This window comes from Hypanus sabinus, chromosome 3 (assembly GCF_030144855.1).
Source record: "Hypanus sabinus isolate sHypSab1 chromosome 3, sHypSab1.hap1, whole genome shotgun sequence".
In the NCBI taxonomy this organism is placed as follows: domain Eukaryota; kingdom Metazoa; phylum Chordata; class Chondrichthyes; order Myliobatiformes; family Dasyatidae; genus Hypanus; species Hypanus sabinus.
The window spans coordinates 88408888-88429032 of NC_082708.1; positions in this window are offsets into that span (position 1 = coordinate 88408888).

Below are 20145 nucleotides of genomic sequence, written 5' to 3' on the forward strand. Positions count from 1 at the left end.
GAAAATTAGAGGGTGCTTTGTCACGCAGAGAGTGGTGGGAGTGAGGAATGAGCTGCCAGATGAAGTGGTGAATGCAGGCTCAATTTTGACATTTAAGAAAAACTTGGACAGGTGTATGGATGAGAGGGGTTTGGAGGAATATGGTGCAGGTGCAGGTCAGTGGGACTAGGCAGAAAATGGTTCGGCACAGCTAAGGAGGGCCAAAAGGCCTGTTTCTGTGCTGTAATGTTCGATGGTTCTATATAAGAAGAGAATAAGAAGTCTAGACTTGTGTTTGTTGGTGTTTTCAAGAAAGACAGGTGATGCTATAGAAATTGCTAAATTCTTCCAGGCTCGATGGAGGAGGATATTTTCTCTGTGGTGAACATTTTGTCCATAATGACAGATGAGGAAGCTCGTTAACTCAACAGCTGTTTTATTGTGATAAACACAAAACAGAACGGGGCATCATGACCCAGAGAGTGAACCCAGCAGCCTCACACAGGCAGGGGAGGTGACCATCACACACCCCGGTTACAGTTAGTGTGACCCACAAATACACAGGCAAGTAACTGTATAACCTAAGTAAAATGTAACAATAAATGAACTGGAACTTCCCACCATTATCCCACAAAAGCATTTTGACACAAGAACAATAAACAGTGTTGGTCATTAGATATGCAGTTGTAGGCTGTCTACCACGCACCCCGCCCCCCCCCAGAGTGTCACACTGCCCCCACCCAAGCTGTCAGCTGTCCTTGGCAACATCAGAGATGTGTTCAAGCAAGTCTCCCGGCCTCCTCCAGTGGCTTCCAAGACTGGGCAATGGCCCCTTCTTCCAAGAGGGGCCAGTAGACACATACTGGTGTCCCCACTGTGTACTGATGCATTAGCACCCCAGACTGGTGGCCCGGCCCCTTCTGGGACGTGCAGGCGTCACAGCAGTGCATGAACAGCTCCTCGTCCTGGCTGTACCCAGGCCAGTAGAAGCGTTCACACAGCCTGTCCAATGTCTTTACAACTCCGAGATGGCCGGCCCCCACCAGCCCGTGCGCCGACCGCAGCTCCCAGGGGACCACCAGCTGCTGGAGATGTCTGTCACCGTTGGACAACTGCTACCGGTGGAACAGCAACACGTCGTGCACCTCCAGTGTTCCCCACTCCGAGTGCAGGGCCTTGGTCTCTGGGTCCAGGGCGGAGACCTCTGCCCACTCCGGCCATCGTCCCACGCTCAGCCATTCCCTCACTCGGGTCGGCTCAGGACCGCTCACCTGTTCGCCGCACAGCTGCTGGTCCACGGTGGGGAGGTGGCTGCAGGCTGTCACCCGAAGGGCCGTCACCGTCACTTGCCCGTGGCTCAGCGGTGTTGTGTTGGGCAGCTGCCGGGTGTTCTACACTGCCGCGGGCCGCTGTGAAACCGGCGGTGGTTGCTGCCCCCGGTGGGACCGCTTCCTGGAGCTGCCCTGCTGGAGAGACACGGCATCAGCACCGAGGCAGAGTGTTGCCCCCGACACATCCACACGGGCCCCCAGCGGGACAGCAGGTCCAGGCTACTCTCGGATGTCGGTGAGCCACACCTCGTGTTCCACTGCGATGTGCAACCTCCTCTTCCCTCGCATCGCCGCACAGTCGCCGGTGACCATCTTCAGCTGGACCGCCGTCGTTGTCCACCCAGGCGTGGATGCTGGTCCATGTTGGGGAGAACACTGGGACGGATGATAGTGATGCATAGTTCCCTGAAGGTAGAATCTCATGTGGATAGGGTGGTGAAGAAAGCTTTTGGTATGTTGGCCTTTATAAATCAGAGCTTTGAGTACAGGAGTTGGGATGTAATGTTAACATTGTACAAGGCATTGGTAAGGCCAAATTTGGAGTATTGTGTACAGTTCTGGTCACCGAATTATAGGAAAGATGTCAACAAAATAGAGAGAGTATGGAGAAGATTTACTAGAATGTTACCTGGGTTTCAGCACCTAAGTTACAGGGAAAGGTTGAAGAAGTTAGGTCTTTATTCTTTGGAGTGCAGAAGGTTGAGGGGAGACTTGATAGAGGTATTTAGAATTATGAGAGGGATAGATAGAGTTGACGTGGATAGGCTTTTTCCATTGAGAGTAGGGGAGATTCAAACAAGAGGACATGAGTTGAGAGTTAGAGGGCAAAAGTTTAGGGGTACCGGTAACACGAGAGGGAATTTCTTTACTCAGAAAATGGTTGCTGTGTGGAACAAGAAGTGGTAGAGGCAGGTTTGATATTGTCATTTAAAGTAAAATTGGATAGGTATATGGACAGGAAAGGAATGGAGGGTAATGGGCTGTGTGCAGGTCAGTGGGACTAGGTGAGAGTAAGCGTTCGGCACGGACTAGAAGGGCTGAGATGGCCTGTTTCCATGCTGTAATTGTTATATGGTTATATATAGTTGACCCCGTGTCTACCAGCGCTCGGCATCTGATTCCCTCCATCACACAGTCCACGTATAAGCCTTGCTCTTCACCCAAAAGGCCCACCCGGAGAGGCGACAATGGATTCTGTTGGAGCATTCGGGCGACATTTCCCGATGGCTGTGCTGAGCTGTGGCGTGTTGCCAGTGCGGGGCAATCCCGGGCCAAGTGACCTGCCTCACTGAACCGGTAGCAGAGATCGTTTTGTGGCCGATGGTGTGGTCGGTGTGGCACTGGTCAAACCTGTCTCACGGAGAACTCCTCACCCTCAGTATGAGCCCGGGCCCGCTGCGTGTGGGGTGATGCCAGAACACTTTGTGGGGCTAAGATCGCTTCTGCCCTTTCTGCCTCTACCAGCACAACGACGATGTCGACGCCAGGCGAACATGCTGCCAAAGGTGCTCCGGTGTCAGCGCCTTTACAAAGGCATGGAGGGCAAGCTCGTCCTGGGCCGTGGGAGGGAACTCGGGGCCACTACGAGGCCCTGGAGTCGCGCTGCTCCGCTGGCATTAGGTCGAGGAGGGCCCACAGGGCATCTCCCTCCAGTGCCAGGTCAAAGTGCACTGCTGTCTTGGTGGGGCTCCACCACTGAACCATGCGGCAATTTCGACTTTTGACAGGCGGCTGGTACCGTTGTACCTGGGGAGCTTCAGGGTGGACCCTGAGGCGCAAATCGTCGAGGCTCTTTAGTCTTCCTCTTGCTCCAGCGGCATCTACCATGGTGCCCATCCTCCCATGGCTACAGCGTCTTGGGTTCCCCGGTGTGGGTCCCGACAGAGGCGAGTGATGCACTGCACTCTGTCCTCCAGGTTGGAGAGCCTGGGTTACGCTCGCTCCGTCGGGCTCCCTGGGAAGGAATAATGCTCGGTTCCTAGGTCCTCCATCTGGGTCTCGTCTTCATGAGCCCTGCCCGGGGGTGCAGGGAGGCATACTGCTCAGTCCCTTGTCTTATTCCCCGGGTCTTAAGGCACTCTATCCGACATCGTAGCTCTTCAATCTCATATCCCACTCCTGACACCAATGTAATGAGCATTTGATCCATAATGACAGACAAGGAAACTCGTTAACTCAACAACCATTTTATTATGATTATCACAAAACAGACTGGGCACAAGGACCCAGAGAGTGAACCCAAACAGTCTCACACAGACGGGGGAGGTGACCATCACACACCCCGGTTACAGTTCGTGTGACCCACAAATACACAGGCAAGTAACTGTATAACCCAAGCTAAAATGTAACAATAAATTAGCTGAAACACAAAAATACAAATGCAGATGCTGTGGATCAAAGAATACGTACACAATGCTAGAAGAACTCAGCAGGTCAGGCAGCATCCGTGAGAAAAGAGTAGCCAATGTTTCAGGCCGAAACCCTTCATCAGGAATGGGGGGGGGGGGAAGAGAGGGCCAAAGCCCAGTAATCGAGATGGGGAGGGGCAGGGCCCAGAGGTGCCAGGTGGAAAAGCAATCAGAGGAAAGATAAATGGGGGAGGGGATAAGCATGAAAGAACTGTAGAGATAAAGAGCAGAGTGTTGAAAGGGGAGAGAGGCAGAGAGGGACCTGGGTTAGGGGGAGGGGGAGGGAATTACCGGAAATTGGAGAATTCAATGTTCACACCACCAGGTTGGAGGCGACCCAGATGGTAAATAAGGTGTTGCTCCTCAGGTTATTCCCTCCCCTGCACCTTCCCCTACCCAGGTCCCTCTCTGCCTCTCTCCCCTTTCAACACTCTGCTCTTTATCTCTACAGTTCTTTCATGCTTATCCCCTCCCCCTTTATCTTTCCTCTGATTGCTTTTCCACCTGGTGCCTCTAAGCCCTACCCCCTCCCCTATCTCTATTACTGGGCTTCAGCCCTCTCTTCCCCCCCATTTCTGATGAAGGATCTCGGCCCGAAATGTTGGCTACTCTTTTCTCACGAATGCTGCCTGACCTATTGAGTTCTTCCAGTGTTGTGTACGTATAAATTAACTAAAACTTGCCCCCCCCCCCCATAATCCCACAAAAGCAATTTGACACAAGAACAGTAAACAGTGTTGATCATTAGAAATGCAGGGCGGGCTGTTGACCGTAGCCCTGCACCCCCCCCCCCCCCCCACCGACCCTCCGGAAGCCCACACTTGAATTGGAGGCCACAGTTGCAACACGAAGACTTAACCATTTAGGGCATAAAGAAGAAGGAGATCTTTTCTCTCAGGGGCTGGTGAACCTCTGGTATTCTGTACCCTGGTGGCTCAATCATTTATTGTATACAAAACACAGATGAATAGATTTCTGGATATTAGAGGAATCAAAGGGATAGGCCTTAAATGGTTTTGAACTGGAATTTCTTGATGAATGGTAAAAAAGGGACTACTATTTCTTACATTCTTATGTATGTTCTTTTGTTGTTGCTGATATAAAAGCACACTACTCATAAAAAAAATGTGTTATTGGTCCCCGCTGTACAGTGTTCCATAATATGGAAGCTTCATGCCAGCAGATGAATTCTTTTTAGTTTAGTACTGCACTGAAATGTCAGCATATATTATGCAATCTAGTCCCACCGTGAGGCTTTGAACCTGTAAGCTCAGGTTTGAGAGTGTTACTGATCCAAACTGACAATTATAAATTGCCAGTTTTAAAGGAAGACAGAATTGGATAATTCAACATGAGTGATATTATAAACTGGAAAATTTTAATTTGTCAATTGTCAGTTGTCCCTGCCTTGTAAAATTGTATTTGTATTATGATGGAAACCAATATATATTCCAAAAACTGCATAATCAAAGTTAAAATTGATCAACATATCTTCTAATACACCCTGAATTAGATAGATATGGATCAAGTAGTAAATTAACATGATAAGAATTCAAAACAGAGCATTATCATTCTTAATAATGGATGATAATGTCCTGAAGAAGGGTCTTGGCCCAAACTACCAATTGTTTATTCATTTCCATTGATGCTGCTTGACCTGCTGAGTTCCTTCAGCATTCTGTGTGTGAATTTGCAGCATCTGCAAAATTTCACACAAAATACTGGTGGAACACAGCAGGCCAGGTAGCATCTATAAGGAGAAGCACTGTCAACGTTTTGGGCCGAGACCCTTCGTCAGGACATTATCGTCTATCAGCTAGTCTCCAACCTGATGGCATGAACATTGACTTCTCTAACTTCCCTTCCCTTCTTACCCCATCACTGACATATTTAGTTGTTTGTTTTTTTTCCCTCTCTCTGCCAATCACTCTGCCTGCTCTCCATCTCCCTCTGGTGCTGCCCCCCCTCCCCCTTTCTTTCTCCCGAGGCCTCCTGTCCCATGATCCTTTCACTTCTCCAGCTCTGTATCACTTTTCCAGCTCTTAGCTTCATCCCACCCCCTCCGGTCTTCTCCTATCATTTCACATTTCCCCCTCCCCCCACTACTTTCAAGTCTCTTAGTATCTTTCCTTTCAGTTAGTCCTGACGAAGGGTCTTGGCCCGAAACATCAACAGTGCTTCTCCTTATAGATGCTGCCTGACCTGCTGTGTTCCACCAGCATTTTGTGTGTGTTGTTTGAATTTCCAGCATCTGCAGATTTCCTCGTGTTTGCTCTGTAATATTTCTCATGTTTATCATTGTTCATTGTCCTTTTCTAAAAGGTAGGAGAGTGCAAGTTCTTCAGTCTTAAGAAGGCAATGTGAATTTATTTTCCACTATTCATTTGTAATGTTCCATTCAGAAGAGTCTTTGATTTATCAGGATGGTATGAGAAAGCTTATTTATTCTGTTTGAGGATAATGACTACAATTACAAAAATCAAGAAACAAGGTAAAAGGTGAAAAGCATTACTGAGCCATCTCAGACAAGTCAGACGAAGCAACGGAGATGGATGAGAGAGCACAAGTCTCGAGAGAGAGAGCTTCCCAGACATCTATTGTTACTAAATGGACAGATCTAACATCACGTTGCGTTTTAGACATTGAAATAGGACTGTATTTGGGCGTGGATGTGATTTAATCAGGTGTGAGGTATAGAGAAGATCCTCTGAGTATTAATGCACCAGGCCTAGATTTACTGACATCGGATGAATCCAGAGTGCACCAAGAGAGGCTTAAAACAGTTACAGCTGAAGTGTGAACATGGTAAACAATCCACTGAGAGGGAAGGTCAGAGATCATGACTTTCTAATTATTAAACAGACAACAGAAAAGAGAAAAGATATCCCATCATCCACAGGAAGCCAAAATAAAATCCGATGCAGAAGTCTGAAGATACAGAATCTTTCATGAGTCTCAAAACCATTTAAATTTACCTGTCCAAGGGAGCTGAAACTTGTTTTAGGCTTGACCTTCAGGTGACCTTCTGTCTGTGCCAATACAACAGGTGCAGTAATGTCACAACATTCATCCTGTTGTGAACAGTGAAAACAAAGAAGCCTGGTTAACATTTGAGAACAAGTATGATACTGTCAAATATTTAGAATAATGATTGAAAGAATTCCATGCAATTAAACGCAATAGTGAATGGAGTTTTAATATAGCAATCTGTTATCTATATCAACACTTAATGGCATGATCTTAAAATTATTGCAGTACTCTAATAACTCAAATTATTTTCAACCTTATGCGTACATTTAAGCTAATTTATAGCATACACATGTTGTAAAAAATGCATCCTTCATGTGCCATTTCATTCATTGTGTCTGGCAAAATGAATAGAATATACTCAATTGATCATTTGAGACTCATAATCCTCTGTTTTATATTTTCTATTTACTAGATCACATTTTCTAACATTCTGGATATTATAAGGCAGATTCCATGAATAATTCCAGATATGTAAGTTATTGATGTTACATAAAATCTTATGGGTGGTAGGGTGGAGGTAAGTCTGTACCAAAGGAGGTGTAAGGCACTCTTCCTTGCACTACCTTGTAGGACTCCCTTGGGCAAGATGTGGCACCCCCACCCCCACTGACCAGGGTCATGTGAAACCATGGGAACAGGTGATGGATGGCCGTGTGAGCACATGGTACATATCACAAGTCCTTGTTATATAACCACTGACACCAGGCAGACAATCTCTGAAGAATATTGATAATGGCTGGGGTCACCTGTCTTGTAAAGACACTGCTCAGAAGGTGACCAGAGCAAACCACTTCTGGAGAAAAGTTGGCCAAGAACAATCATGGTCTTAGACAGATGGAAGACCATGATCACCCACCTCATATAATATGGCACATGATGAATATATAAAATCTCGGTCCTCTAATCACAACAGTAAAGGAATAAAATGTAGTCTGCATTCTTCTCTGCACATCTTTGCCACTTACATTTCCTTGTAGGATGGAATAAGTTCAACACACCAACTTATCAAGGGCTAATTAGATTACTTCTGGAGCTACATGTTTCTTTTTTTAAGCAGATGACTTTATTTGTGTGGATGTTACGAAGCAATGAATGCTATTTTATGCTATTTCAAAGTATCAGTTTTCTTTTTACTCTGGCATTTTCCAGGTATCTACAGCAGTAATGCCAAATTTTAATATTTTTGCTTCCATTGATTTATATCATGAATGGAATTCATAGTACATTTGAAATACTTATAATTATAAATAATGTGTCTTTAACTCATACAATATCATACTATATAGCTTGGTGTCAGTTAAGTTAATAGCAAAGACAAACCAGTGTCCATGAAAATGGTTCCATCAACCTCTCTTTTCTGACAAGTAAGATGATGCATTGATCTCAGTTGTAGACAACATATAAGGACAAAGTAATTGGCCAGAAACGGTGCTACATTAGTTCCTTAGAGGGTAAGTGTGCATGTACACATGTGCACTTATGTGTTTGAGTGTTTAAAAGACTGCACTGAGGTACCACTCTATGTGAAGGTTCATTAAATTCCTTTGTTGTTTTTTGCTGTTTTAGAATGTTAATAATCTGCTCATAGTAGGTAGATTCTGATGCAGCATGGGACGAAGGGATAGTTTATAAACCAGATCTAATTCTTGGCTCTTGGGCCTTGTTGTTAATTGGTTTTGGTGCTCAAATTTCAGAATTTGGGGTACAATGACACGGTTACTTCAGCTTAACTTATTTGTATCTAATATTTGCATCCAGTGAGTCTGCCACAGGACATAATAATCTATGTTGAACAGGACATTATTAAGCTCATAAAAGAAAAAGTTGCCCAGAATTCACTGTTCAATACAAGAGTTCAAACCAAAAAATAACTCTGAAGGATTTCCAAATGATAAATTTGATCAGGTGAACACTAAGAGCAGATATGCATTATACACTTGTGATTGGAAAGACCCTGATATTATTTGCTGACGGCTGAAATCTCACAGCCATAAGAAATATATACTGTAGCTCAGAGATTAAAATTCTGCTTTGAACAGTGATTTACCACTTAGATTGATGTGCAATAACACCAATAACACCAATAACCAGAGCTGAAGCAAAGATTTGCGACTTTCAAGACATAGTGGCTCATTTGTACGTTGCCTTGTTTCCAGAAACACTTTTTTTGTGTGGTGCAGTTGCAGCCATGATAGATTTTAAGGTAACAAATTAAGGAATTTGTCTAGATTTGTGAGCAGAAAGTGACAAATATTATCTTTGGAATCAGTTTGCTCTGAACAGGCATACGCCATTCTCAGGTTCAGTATTCTACATCGGTCTACGGGGCATATATTGTAGCAAAAAACAATGGGAAGCTAGAGGATTGGGAAGCTTTCAAAAAAAAACACAGAATGCAACTAAAAGAGCACTATGGAAAGAAAAATAAGTATGAAGGTAACACACACAAAATGCTGGAGGAAATCTGCAGGCTAGGCAGCATCTGTGGAAAAGAGTAAATAGTCAACATTTCAATCCGAAACCCTTCATCAGAATTGGAAAGAAGAGATGAGAAGTTAGAGCAAAAGGCAGAGGGAGGGGAGGGACAAGTATAGGGTAGTAGTTGAAATGTGAAAGTGGGAGAAAAGGAGGGGTGAAGTAAAAAGTTGGGAAGTTGATTGGTAAAAGAGATTAAGGGGTGGAGAAAGAGAAATTACCTGCCCATCACCTCCCTTTGGGGCTCCTCCCCCTTTTTTTCCATGGCATTCTGTCCTCTTCTGTCAGATTTCCCTTCTCCAGCCCTTTACCTTTTTCATTTGTACCTCTTATTCTCCTCCCCCACCTTATCTCGTTTTTCCAGTCATGAAGAAGGGTCTCAGCCTGAACCATTGACTGTTGAATGAAAGACATTCATTTCATAAATGTCACCTGGCCTGCTGAGTTCCTCCAGAATTTTGTCCATATTGCTTTGATTTCCAGCATTGCAGATTTTCTCTTGTTTGTAAATATAAAAGGTAATCTAGCACATAATACGAAAGCAGTTACCAATAGAGTTTACAGATATACTGTATAAAGAGTAAAAGGGAGGCAAGAGTCGACATTGGCTGACTGGAAAATGATGCTGGAGGAGTAGTACTGGGGGTTAAAGAAATGGACAATGAACTGAATAAGTATTTTGCATTAGTCTTCACTGTGGAAGGCAACAGCAACCTGCCAGAATATTGAGGGTATCAAGTGTAGAAGTGGGTTTATTGATCAGAAAGTTCTTGAGAAGATGAAAGTTCTAAAAGTGGACAAGTCACTTGGCCCAGATGGGCTACTCAATAGGGTTCTGAAAGAAGGAGTTGAAGGAGTTGTGGAGGTATTAGTAGTGATTGTTCAAGAATCATTCGATTCTGGAATGCTCCCAGAAGACTGAAAAATGAATACGATGAGAGAGAAGCAAAAAACAGGAAACTATAGGCCAGTTAGCCCAATTTCTGTGATTGGTTAACTATAGCCTCTTTGTAAACATTTCTCTCCATTCTGAAAATACAAAAAAAACCGAGGTGCCAAGGGACCTGCTAGTCCCTGTGTAGGATTTCCTAAAGTTTTGTTTGCAGGTTGAGTCTGTAGTGAGGAAGGCAAATGCAATGTAAGCATTCATTTGAAAAGGGTTAGAATTTAAAAGCAAGGATGTAATGTTGAGACTTTTTAAAGCACTGGTGAGGCCTCACTTGGAGGATTGAGAGCAGTTTTGAGCCCATTATCAAGGAAAGGATGTGCTGAAACTGGAGAGGCTTCATTGGAGGTTCACAAAAATGATTCAATGATTTGTCATACGAAGAGCACTTGATGGCTCTGGGCCTGTATTCACTAGAATTCAGAAGATTGAGGGGTGACTTCATTGAAGCCTATTGAATTGTGAAAGGCCTTGATAGAGTGGATGTGGAGAGGATGTTCTTATGCTGGGGAAGTCTAAGCCTCAGAATAGAGAAGCATGATTTTAGAATGGAGATGAGGAGGAATTTCTTCAGCTAGCAGGTGGTGAATCTATGGAATTCATTGCCACAGGCATCTGTGGAAACAAAGTCTTTATGTATATTGAAGGCAGAGGTTGATAGATTTTTGATTGGCCAGGGCATAAAGTGATATAGAGAGGTGGCATGAGACTGGGGCTGAGAGGAAAATTGGGTCAGTCATGATAAAATGGTAGAGAAGACTTGATGGACCAAGTGGCCAAATTCTGCTCCTATACCTTATGGGATTATGGTCAAAAGATGAGGCTTCGGGTATCTGGAAGTGCATGATGAAAAAGGCCAAAGTCGACATTATTTCATTTATCTTGCCTGATGAATCTGCTGTAATTCTTTGAAGAAGTAACAGACAGAATAGACAAAGGAGACAGTACATATTGTTTACTTGGAGTTTCAGAAGGCCTTTGACAAGATGCTGTACATAAGTTTACTAAACAAAATTAGAGCCCATGGCATTACAGAAATGATACATGAAAATGGTTGATTGGCTGAAGATTATGAGTGAGAATAAGGGGGAATTTTCTGGTTGTCCTCAGGGGATGTTCCAGGGGAGCCTATGCTGGGTATATGTTAACGATCTGGATGATAGAAATGATGGCTTTGTGGCTAAGTTTGTGAAGAATACTATCATAGATGGAGGGACACACTATGTTGAGGAAACAAGGACTTGAACAATTTAGGAGAATGGGCAAATAAGTGGAAGATGGAATACAACGTAGGGAAGTGTATGGTTATGCACCTTTGTAGAAGGAATAAACTGATAGTTACTTTCAAAATGAGAGTGAATTCAGAGATACAAAGGGACAGGAGTCCTAGTGCAGGGTTCCTTAAAGGTTAATTTACAGGTTGACTGGTAGTAAGGAAGGGAAATGAAATGTTTGCATTCATCTTGAGGGGACTAGAATATAAAAGGAAGAATATAGCACTGAGACTTTATAAGGCATTGGTCAAACTGCTTTTGGAGAATCATGAACAATTTTGGGAACTATATAGAACATAGAAATTTACAGCATATTACAGGCCCTTTGGCCCACAATGTGGTGCTGACCATGTAACCTACTCTAGAGACTGCTTAGAATTTCCCTAGCGCATAGCCCTCTATTTTCCTAAGCTCCATGTACCTACCTAAGAGGCTCTTAGAAGACCCTATTTTATCAACATTACCCTATTATGTCTAAGAAAGAATGTGCTGGCATTGGAAAGGGTACATAGGAGGTTCACTAAAATAATCATGGGCATGAAAGGGTTAATGTGTGAGGAGTATTTGATGGTCATGGGCCTGTATTCATCGGAGTTTAGAAGAAAGAGAACATATCTCGTTGAAACCTACTGAATATTGAAAGCCCTAGATAGAGCGGATATGGAGAGGATGTTTCCAATAGTGGGGGAGTCAAGGTCCTAAGAACAGAAGCCTCAGATCTGAAGGATGTCCTCTTAGAACAGAGATAAGGAGGAATTTCTTCAGCTAGAGGATAGTGAATCTGTGGAACTCAGAGGAATGTGGAGTATTGGGTGTATTTAAAGAAGAGATTGATATTTCCAATTAGGAAGGGTATCAAAGGATACAGGGAGAAGACAGGAGAATGGTTTAGAGAGGGGTTCCAGTGGAGCTTGGCAGCTAGTCTGATACTATTATAGCTCTGGATATTTTGCAGTTTCGAGTTCAATTCCTGTACCATCTGTAAGGTGCTCATATGTTCCCTGCATGGAGTTTTTCTAGGTGCTCTGGTTTCCTCCCACAATCCAGAGATGTACCACACCCCACCTTTTCATTCTGGTGTCTTCCTCTTTCCTTCCCCGTCCTTAAGAAGGTTTTCAGCCCAAAACTTTGACTGTTTATTCTGTTCCATAGATGCTCCCTGACCTGCTGAATTCTTCCAGCATATTTTATGTGCTGCTATCGATTTCTAGCATCTGCAGAATCCTTTGATTTCTGGTTAGTAGAGTAGTTGGTCATTGTAAATCGTCATGTAATTAGGCTAGTGTTAACTAGGTGGGTTGCTGGGGGGTGTGGCTCATTAGATCCAGAAGGATTTGTTCAGCACCATATCTCTAAATAAAATAAAGTAAAAATAAAAAACTAATTAAAATCAGTCACAATCGACTGTCAGAGCAGACTTGAAGAGCCAAATGGCTTTATTTAGCTCCTATATCTTATGATCTCATAGGTCATTATGAATAGCATTTAGAATTTATCTATTTATTTTCTGTATTTTAATCTATAAAAGAGAATGTGTTACATTCAAGGAGGATGAGGAGAGAAACACAAGATTTCCCGATAGATTTGGTGTTGTGTCTCGGGGGAGTTCAGCTTTGCAAGGTCAGATCTTTTATGTCCATCCACAGACACACTGAATAGCTGACCTACACAAAGAGCTTTGAGTGCTTCCAATGACAGGAAATCTAACTGTCACCTTCCCTTTCTAGGCAACTGATATTTTTCAGATATTAATAGGCAACATCTAGCAAGCGCTGACATTTTACATTTAAGCATGTCAGTCAAATAAATAATTGCTAAATCAGTCAAGGCTGGAGTTCATGAATGCAACTTTCAGCAAAAGTAACAATAGAGCAAACAGCAATTTTATGCCAAAGCAGACTTCGCCTCTCAACCAAAGGTTATATATAGGTTTCAATCACTTAATTATTGAAAAAGTGAGAGAAATCACTTTCACTCGAAAGCTTTCAGGAAATATAAAATTTGTTGTAGGAGTTAGCCTGGGGGCATTTCTGGATTGTTGTTTTCATAGTTCTGTTCTTCTGTCGAATCCAGGTCATCTCCTCAGTTGTTCATTATCCAGTTTTATAGACCTTATCATTGTTAAACTCCATCGAATCTCTTCAGATTCCAAGGATATAGAGTAACAAGGCAATAAATTGTTTAGAATATTGTTAGGTTTTTTTCCCCTCATTTTATTGGAGCACTTAAGTTTAAATTTTGAATATTGAGAAGATAGTTGCTGATTCAAAGTCAAGGGTCCCCACTGGCTATAAAACATAGAAACATCGAAATCTACAGGTGTCAGAATGTGATTGAACCGAATTGTGAGCATGTGCAGAACTGACAGAATGATTGAGAAGCTTGTGCATTAAATGTGGTTGCTGTTTGCTGTTAAATAAAAGTTCTAATTTTAATTCTTCCAAAATATGGTTTGTTCTTAGTAACCGACGGTACGTATAAAGAACACAACACGGTGTCAGAAGTCAGTCTGGAAGAATAATTCATTTTAATAACACAGGAGAAGTGAAGATAATAAAAAAAAGCATGAGCTTTTTCGTTGTTTGATAACAACTTTAAAAAAATGGAAGTATTGCAACCTCCAAAAACACTTCAGCTGACTGGGAACGTAGCTGAAAACTGGAAAAAAACTTTAAACAGTGTTTTGAAATTTATTTATTGGCGATCGGAGCAGATAATAAAACAGAGAAAACAAAAACTGCAATTCTACTCCACGTGATTGGGGATGACACAACTCAGATATATAACCATTTTACTTTTGAGAATGGAGATAATTTGAATCTAAAAATGAAAATTGACAAGTTTGACACATTTTTTATACCGAAGCGCAATTGACATATGAACTGTCTAAATTCTTTACTTGCAAGCAGAAAGCTGGTCAAACAATTGATCACTTTGTTACAGAATTGAGAAGTCACAGCAAAACATGTGAGTTTGCAGAGCTGATGGACTCTTTTGTTAAAGACAGAATTGTTTGCGGCATTCTGGATAATGCTCTGAGAGAAAGACTCTTAAGAGAACCAGATGTAAATTTGAAAAAAGCTTTGATACTCTGCAAAGCTTCGGAAACCATAAAGTCTCAGGCTAAAGAGCTTTTTATTGAGAACTGCAGTATCCATGCTGAGAATAACCGCAAACATGTTAGAAAAAATAATGAAACGGCAACGAAACCGACAGAGAGCTTTTTATTGAGAACTGCACAGTACACGCTGTGAATAACCACGAACACATTAGAAAAAATAACGAAATGGCAACGAAACCGACAGAGAGCTTTTTATTGAGAACTGCAGTGTACACACTGTGAATAACCACAAACATGTTAGAAAAAATAATGAAATGGCAACGAAACCAACAGAGAGCAAGAGCTCATCTGAAAGAAAAAGTCTTTGATCACTGTGGGCAGGAGCACTGACCTAAAATGTGTCCAGAGTATTCGAAAGTGTGCAACAACTGTGGTATGAGCAATCATTTTTCACGCCGTTGCAGAAGTAGAAAAAAAACATGTAAATGCAATGCTTGAAAATGAACTTGGAGTATTATATAGATGTACTTTGTGGAAACAAAAAAAGTAAGAATATCTGGACTAAGCCATTGCAAGTGAACTAAAACAATATTCTGTTTAAATTGATTACTGGAGCACAAGTAAATGCTCTTGCAGAATTTGAGTTCAATGCATTAAAGCCAAGACCAAAGTTACATCAGACAAATATAAAAGTGACTGGGTATTCAGGTGCAGGCATTCCAGTTAAAGAAACAAGTGTGGTGAAAGTATCACACACAAATATGGTGCACACACTTTCATTTGTCTTTCTTCTTTCTTTCTTTTTCAATTTTTTTATTAAATTTCATATATAAAAAACATAACATAATATTGTATTAAATAGGTTATGAGTACATTAGACTTAAAATTAAATTAGTAACAAGATAACAATATCTAATTAAGCTATCAGCAAAAAAAAGATCGTACAATAATCAATCTAACCTATATTGATTATACATGAAAAAGATTAAGAATAGTCATCAAAAGAAAAAATATATAAAAATACAGAAAAAATGTATATTAAAAAAAAATAAACCTAAACTAACATGGGCAATAATAATAGTTTATATGTATATGATAGTGTCAAAAACTCCGGAACTCCATACCAGAACAAGAATAAAAAGAGTAAAGGTCTGGAAGAAGCCAAATTAATTCATATGAAAGTGTCGAATGAACGGTCCCCAAGTTTCTTCAAATTTAATTGATGAATCGAAAATAGTACTTCTAATTTTTTCTAAACTCAGACAAGAAATAGTTTGAGAGAACCACTGAAATGTGGTAGGAGGATTTACTTCTTTCCAATTTTGTAATATAGACCTTCTGGCCATTAATGTTACAAAGGCAATCATTCATCTAGTTGAAGGGGAAAGTTGGCTATCATCTTCATTTGGTATACCAAAAATTGCAGTGATAAAATGGGGTTGTAAATCAATATTCCAAATTGAGGAAATGGTAGCGAATATGTCCTTCCAATAGTTATGTAAGGTAGGACATGGCCAAAACATGTGGGTCAATGAAGCCACATCTGAATGACATCTGTCACATTGAGGGTTAACATGAGAATAAAACCGAGCAAGCTTATCTTTAGACATATGAGCTCTATGTACGACCTTAAATTGTATTAAAGCATGTTTAGCACATATAGAAGAAGAATTAACCATTTGTAAAATTTTTTTCCCATTTTTCCGTTGATATATTGTATTGAAGTTCTTTTTCCCACTCCTGTTTAATTCTGCCCAATACCGCTGGTTGTATCTTCATAATCATATTATAAATAAGAGCCACTAATCCCTTCTGACAAGGATTTAAAGTAAAAATCATATCTGAAAAATCTATCAAAGTTGAATTAGGAAAGGATGGTAAAACTTCATATAAAAAAATTCTAATTTGTAAATATCTAAAAAAATTAGATTTAGATAACTTAAATTTGTTGGAAAGTTGGTCAAAAGACATCAAACTACCTTCAGAAAAAAGATCACGAAAACATATTATACCTTTCCTTTTCCATATGCTAAAAGCTTGATCTGTTAAAGAAGATTTAAAAAAAAATTAAGTAAGATAGGGCTATCAAGAACGAAGTTTTTCAGAGTAAAAAACTTACGAAATTGAAACCAAATTCGTAATGTATGTTTGACAATAGGGTTAGATATCTGTTTATTGAGTTTAACTAAATTAGCAGGGAGAGAAGAACCAAGAACAGAGAATAAAGAATATCCTTGTGCATCATTACATTCTAAATTTACCCACTGTGGGCACAATGGTTAATCTAAATCTAGTTTCCAATATATTAAAGTCCGAATATTATTCGCCCAATAGTAAAATCTAAAATTGGGTAAAGCTAAACCACCATCTTTTTTAGATTTCTGTAACTGTCATTACTTAATCTGGGTTTTTTATTTTGCCACACAAATGAGGAAATTTTTGAATCAATGTTATCAAAAAAAGATTTAGGAATAAAAATTGGTAAGGCTTGAAATAAATATAAAAATTTCGGTAAAATCATCATTTTAATAGCATTGATCCGACCAACTAATGATAAGGATAAAGGAGACCATCTCGTAGTAAGTTGTTGAATTTGATGAAACATAGGTAAAAAATTCAATCTGAATAAACCTTTATATTTCTTGGTAATTTCTATACATCAGTATGTGTTGTGTGGGAACGGATGGAAGTGTGTGGTAGGAATGTCAAACGTCAGAATTTATTGGGTGGGAACGGATGAGAGTGTGTGGCAGGATTCTCATACGTCAGAATGTATTGGCTGGGAATGTATGGGAGTGTGTGGTAGGATTGTCAAATGTCAGAATGTATTGGGTGGAAATAGATGGGAGTGTGTGGTAGGATTCTCATATATCACAATGTATTTGGTGGGATCGGATCGGAGTGTGTGGGAGTCTTGTCAAATGTCAGAATTTATTGAGTGGGAACGGATGGGAATGTGTGGTAGGATTGTCATACTCCAGAATGTATTGGGTGGGATTGGATGGGAGAGTGTGGTAGGATTGTCATACTCCAGAATGTATTGGGTGGGAACGGATCGAGTGAGTGATAGGATTGTCATACTCCAGAATGTATTGGGTGGGAACGGATTGCAGAGTGCGGTAGGATTGTTATACTCCAGTATGTAATGGATGGGAAACCGGTGGGAGTGTGTGGTAGGATTGTCATACGTCAGAATGTATTGGGTGCGATCGGATGGGAGTGTCTGGTAGGATTGTCAAATGTCGGAATTTATTGGGTGGGAATAGATGGTAGTGTCTGGTAGGATTGTCATACTCCAGAATGTATTGGGTGGCAACAGATTGAGTGTGTGATAAGATTGTCAAACGTCAGAATGTATTGGGTGCGAACGGATGGGAATGTGGGGTAGGATTCTCATAAATCAGAATGTATTGGATGGGAACGGATGGGAGTGTGTGGTAGGATTTTCAAATGTCAGAATGTATTGAGTGTGAAAAAATGGGAGTGTGTGTTAGGATTGTCATAATCCAGAATGTATTGTTATGGATCGGATTGGGTGTGTAATAGGATTGTCATACATCAGAATGTATTGGGTAGGAACGGTTGGGAGTGTGTTGTAGAATTTAGTCATCCAGAATGTACTGGGTGGGAACGGATCAAGTGTGTGTTAGTATTCTCATACATCAGAAAGTGTTGGGTGGGAACCGATGGGAGTGTGTGGTAGGATTCTCAAACGTCAGCATGTATTGGGTTGGAACGAATGGGAGTTTGTGGTAGGATTGTCAAATGTCAGAATGTATTGAGTGGGAATGGAAGCGAGTGTGTGGTAGGATTCTCATACATCAGAATGTATTTGGTGGGAACGGATGGAGTGTGTGATAGGATTCTCAAACGTCAGAATGTTTTGGGTGGGAATGGATAGGTGTGTGTGTTAGGATTGTCATACATCAGAATGTATTGGGTGGGAACTGATTGGAGTGTGTGGTGGGATTGTCATATGTCAGAATGCATTGGGTGGGAATGGATGGGAGTGTGTGGTAGGATTGTCATATATCAGAATGTATTGGGTGGGAACGGAAGGGAGTGTGTGGTAGGATTGTCAAACGTCAGTATGTATTGGGTGGGAATGGATGAGAGTGTGGTAGGATTCTCATACGTCAGATTGTATTGGGTGGGAACGGATGGGAGTTTGTGATATCATTGTCATGCTCCAGAATGTATTGGTTGTGAACGAATGGGAGAGTGTGGTTAGATTCTCAAACGTCAGAATGTATTGTGTGGGAAAGGAAGGTAGTGCGTGGTTGGATTGTCAAACGTCAGAATTTATTGGGTGAGAACGGATGGGAGTGTGTGGTAGGATTCTCAAACGTCAGTATGTATTGGGTTGTAATGGATGGGAGTGTGTGTTAGGATTGTCATTCGTCAGAATGTATTGGGTGGGAACGGAAGGGAGTGTGTGGTAGGATTGTCAAACGTCAGTATGTATTGGGTGGGAATGGATGGGAGTGTGTTAGGATTGTCACACTCCAGAATGTATTGGGTGGGAACGGATGGAGTGTGTGATAGGATTCTCAAACGTCAGAATGTTTTGGGTGGGAATGGATAGGTGTGTGTGTTAGGATTGTCATACATCAGAATGTATTGGGTGGGAACTGATTGGAGTGTGTGGTAGGATTGTCATTGTCCAGAATGTAATGGATGGGAACTGATGGGAGTGTGTGGCAGGATTCTCATACATCAGAATGTATTGGGTGGGAACGGATTGGAGTGTGTGGTAGGATTCTCATACCTCAGAATGTATTGGGTGGGAACGGATGGGAGTTGTGTGGTAGGATTGTGATACATCATAATGTATTGGGTGGGAACGTATGGGAGTGTGTTGTAGGATTTTCAGACGTCAGAATTTATTTGGTGGGTACGGATGGGAGTGTGTGGTAGGATTCTCATAAATCAGAATGTATTGGGTGGGAACGGATGGGAGTGTGTGGTAGGATTGTCATACGTCAGAATGTAGTGGGTGCGAACGGATGGGAATGTGGGGTAGGATTCTCATACATCAGAATGTATTGAGTGGGAATGGATGGGAGTGTGTGGTAGGATTCTCATACATCAGAATGTATTTGGTGGGAATGGATGGGAGTGTGTGGTAGGATTGTCATACTCCAGAATGTATTGGATGGGAACGGATGGGAGTGTGTGGTAGGATTGTCATACGTTAGATTGTATTGGATGGGAACGGATGGGAGTGTGTGGTAGGATTGTCATACGTTAGATTGTATTGGATGGGAACGGATGCGAGTGTGTGATAGGATTATCAAACGACAGAATGTATTGGGGGGTAATGGATGGGAGTGGGTGGTAGGATTCTCAGACATCGGAATATATTGGGTGGGAACGGATGGGAGTGTGTGGTAGGATTGTCATACATCGGAATGTATTTGGTGGGAACGGAAAGAAGAGTGTGATAGGATTGTCATACTCCAGAAAGTATTCGGTGGGAATGGATGGAAGTGTGTGGTAGGATTCTCAAACGTCAGTATGTATTGGGTGGGAATGAATGGGAGTGTGAGGTAGGATTCTCATACATCAGAATGTATTGGTTTGTAACTGATGGGAGTATGTGGTGGGATTGTCATACGTCAGAATGCATTGGGTGGGAATG